Here is a 4160-nt window from a genome sequence, read left to right on the forward strand (position 1 = left end):
AAACCGCCTCAAAGAAACTTGGATTATTGTACAGAGTCCGTAACTTCTTCGCCGATGAGCAGTTAGCTATAATTTATAAGAGTCATGTGCGCTCTCAGCTTGAATATTGCTCACCCTTGTGGAATGGTTGTGAAGAGGTTGCATTAAGACAACTAGACAAAATTCAGAATAAAGCTGTTAGAATCATTAATAACCCTGCCATTACATATAAACTACCTCCCCTGCAAGTAAGAAGGAATGTTGCCTCCCTGGCATTATTTCACAGATATTTTTTTGGCAAATGCTCAGACGAAGTTGCGTCCATGGTGCCACCTCTCCATACCTTCCCACGTGCTACACGGGCATCTGGTAGCGCTCATGACTGGAATATCACTCAACCATATTGCAGAACTTCTGCCTATCAGAATTCTTTCATTCCCCGAACTGCATCTCTCTGGAACTCGCTTCCCCAGAGTTGTTTTCCTCCAAATTTCAACCCACAACTGTTCAAGTCTAACTGTTACAGATATTTTATGAATAGAGGACACCAGTAATCTGGTGTATGGATTTTTTTTTTCCCCATTTGTTTTTCGTTCCTCCGTTCTGTTATTAAAAAAGAAAAAAAAAATACTGGATCATTTGTGTTGCCCGTCTTACATGCATACTGATGTTTTTTTATTACGAGTATCTAGATCTTTTCTCAGTTCACCAATATAATCTAAGTCAATCATAACATGGAATTTTGGAAACCCTTGCCGTACAATTACTAATAGGTTTATTCCTTACCAATGTGGATCTTATGGTGGAAGTATATCTAAACTCAAGCTTTGCCTCAAAACCATGACTCACGGACTTCACCAGACTATGGTTTGACTTGCATGAGTATGGTACTGTGATCAGCTCTTTCTGTAGAGAGTTGCGACACCTGTGTTCCAACCACTAAGCTCTATGATATGGAGGGGCCATCTCTGCAGTGAGTGTGTGACTTTGGCCGCCATATTGAAACACCGCACTCATCGCCTTCATCATGGTAATGCAACTGGAACACTGTTCTTAGCTTGCTGTCTGTGTTTCACTTTTGCTTCTATAAGCTGTGCAGTGGACCTTAACACTATATTTTCCGGATTCATCAGCTGATTTCAGAAGATGCGGGCGCAAGCGTGGTGCATTAACATGGCTGCCACTACATCATCGCTGCCATGGGTCCCTGGCAGCGCACACACAAACTACGAAGTGCTGCCCATGAGAAAGCCCCTCCATATTACAAAGCTCAGTGGTTCCAACCCACCCGGGTCACGTGATCCACAGGCACCATGTTGCCTGCCAGTGGCGTGTGCAGCAGGGATGGTTAAGCTGAATGTCTAGCACACGTGCGTTTGACTGTAATTAATAACTGGATTTCTTCATTATATATGCCTTGCTGTGTTTCCTGGGGATGCTCCACCCGGTGTGGACAAGTGAATATAAATGCTCAGATTTCCCAGAAATCCTTGGGTAAGAAAGGAATGGGAAATAAAATTCTGGGTGGAAAATTGAAAGGCAAGTGATGTCATATTTGTGGTTTCCAAGTTGAAATATGCATTTTATGAAAGATATTACTTATATTACAAACATTTGATTCCTGAAACACTACTTTATCATACAAATTAAATTATCCTTAGGAGGGAGAGTAAGAAACAGTATTGGAAGAAGGTAAAGAAAGTAAGGCAGTGTCAAAGGGGAAATAGTAGGGGAGTGAAAGATAGGAATAATAGATGGTTGGTGGAGAAGAGAGAAATTGAGGAGATGGAAGGAGCACTTTGAGGATTTGTTGAATGTAGAGAGTGAGAGCAGTGCGAGTATAAATGGTGGGGGAATGGCTGGGAGAAGGAGAGATGAGAGGAGGGAGGAAGAGATCAGTAGGGCAGAAATAGTGGAAGCAATGAATCAAGATGGGAAAGGCCCCAGGAATTGATGGAGTATGGTGAAATGCTGAGGTACGGAGGTGAGATTGTAGTGGAGTGGATATGGAAGGTATGTAGACTGGCTTGGGAAGAGGGAAGGGTTCCGAAGGACTGGAAATCAGGTATAATTGTTCCTTTATACAAAGGAAAAGGGGAGAGAGAAGTATGTGGTAACCATAGCGGTATTTGCCTTCTTGTGTGACTGGAAAATTATATGGTAGAATACTCATTGATAGGGTTAGGCATATAACAGAGGAGCTAATTGGAGAAGAACAAGGGGGATTTAGGAAGGGAAAAGGGTGTATAGATCAGACATTTGTTCTAAGATGTTTAGTGGAGAAGTATCTAGAGAAGGGAAAGAAAGTGTATGCTGCCTTCATGGACTTCGAGAAAGCTTATGATAGAATAGATAGACAAGGTATGTGGAAGGTATTGAGAATATATGGAGTGGAGGGGAAGTTGTTGAGTGCTGTGAAGAGTATGTACGAAGGAGCTCTTTGAGTTCTTTGCTCTCAATGTGGGACTGAAACAGGGTTGTGTTATGTCTCCATGGCTGTTTAATATATATATGGATGGGGTTGTAAAGGTGTAAGGTAAGGCAGTGGATGTGGGGGTGACTCTATTGAATGAGGGTGAGATTTGGAAGATTCCGGTGTTGTTGTTTGCTGATGATACAGTGTTGAGTGAAGATGAATGGGAGTTGCAAGGGTTGGTGAATGAATTTGAGACAGTGTGTAGGAAGAGGAATCTGAAAGTTAATGTAAACAAGAGTAAAGTTATGGTGTTTGAGAGGAATGAAGTCACAGAATGCACGGTGAGATTGGATGGCAAGGATATGGAGAATCTGAGTGCATTCAAATACTTGGGTAGTGTGATGAGTAAGGATGGAACACTGAGGGATGAAGTGCGTGAAAGGATAGAGCAGGGAAGGAAGGTTGTTGGTTCACTGAAAGCAGTGATGAGAAATAGGGAGATGAGTATGGAAGCTAAGAAGTCACTGCATGATAGTACTGTATTGTGATCCCTACCCTGACGTATGGAAGTGAGGCATGGACCTTGCAAGAGGGGAACAACTCAAGAGTGAGAGCAGTGGAAATGAGTTACTTGAGAGGAGCATGTGGAGTGACATGGAGGGACAGATTGATGAATGAAGAAGTGAAAGAACGTTGCTGGGTGGATGTGGATGTGGTTGAGAAGATTAGGAGAAATACACCGAGGTGGTTTGGACATGTGGAAAGAATGGAGAATGAAAGACTGACTAACAGGGTGTATGTAGGTGAGGTGGAGGGAGGGAGAGGGAGGGGTAGACCGAGGATGAGGTGGAGGGATGGAGTTGAGAGGTATATGAGGGAGGGGGGAGTGAGTTGGGGGTGGGTAGTCAAATGGTGGGTGGCAGAGCGACTTGGAGGCGTTTTGTCTGTGGCCACCCTTTGCGGGATTAGGGCGTCGGGCTATAGATAGATAGATAGATAGGATATCCCCCGCAGTCTTGTAACTTATGGTCATACCAATAACTTCTATGCACTGGCTGATGTGTATAGCCGTCACCATTCAGGGCGCAGAGCACCACCAATTGATGGGATTAGCCACAAGCATCTTCCTGCCACCCTTTGAACTCATGACCATTTTCTATGACACCCATAGGGTAGGTAGGTCCCCCGAGCACCCCATGGATGCACAGCTCAATCTGTACATGGCACTGGTAGAGTGGGGAGCCATGTCTTCATCATTGTCATCATCTGATTCTATCCCACCGTGCACAGGGCTGATTGCATCACCGACCCCCATGAAAGTTCTGCCCTTAGTGGCAGGGAAAGGGCTCAGTGACAGTGCCATTGGTCATGCCTTGGACGACTCTTTGTTCTCACAGACACTTAATGTGAGTGCGTCTCCGGAGGAGAGAAGTTACCATGTGGAAAGTGAATTCTCTTGTCCTCTGACCCCTTCCTGCTCTCAGAAGCCTGAGAAGGCTCTCAAACTCCTGCAGGAGGAGAACAGGGCCTTCGACAGTGACGAGTTCACTAAGGAGGACATAGATGACCCAGCACACCAGGCAGGTGAATGTGGATTTGGCGGTCATCTGCGAAATATATGCCAATGAGCCATCTCACTGCCATGCTCGCCGCCTGCTTGCCGTCATCTCACCCTCGAACATCCACCTTCACATCAGCCGAGTACTTCAAGGGTGGAATCACCACAACCGGACCCTTCAGGAGTGGAATTTTCCACATGGGCCCC

The sequence above is a fragment of the Coenobita brevimanus genome, chromosome 115 (genome assembly GCF_032717465.1).
Source record: "Coenobita brevimanus isolate Jiangsu-jjx chromosome 115, ASM3271746v2, whole genome shotgun sequence".
NCBI classification, from domain to species: Eukaryota; Metazoa; Arthropoda; class Malacostraca; order Decapoda; family Coenobitidae; genus Coenobita; species Coenobita brevimanus.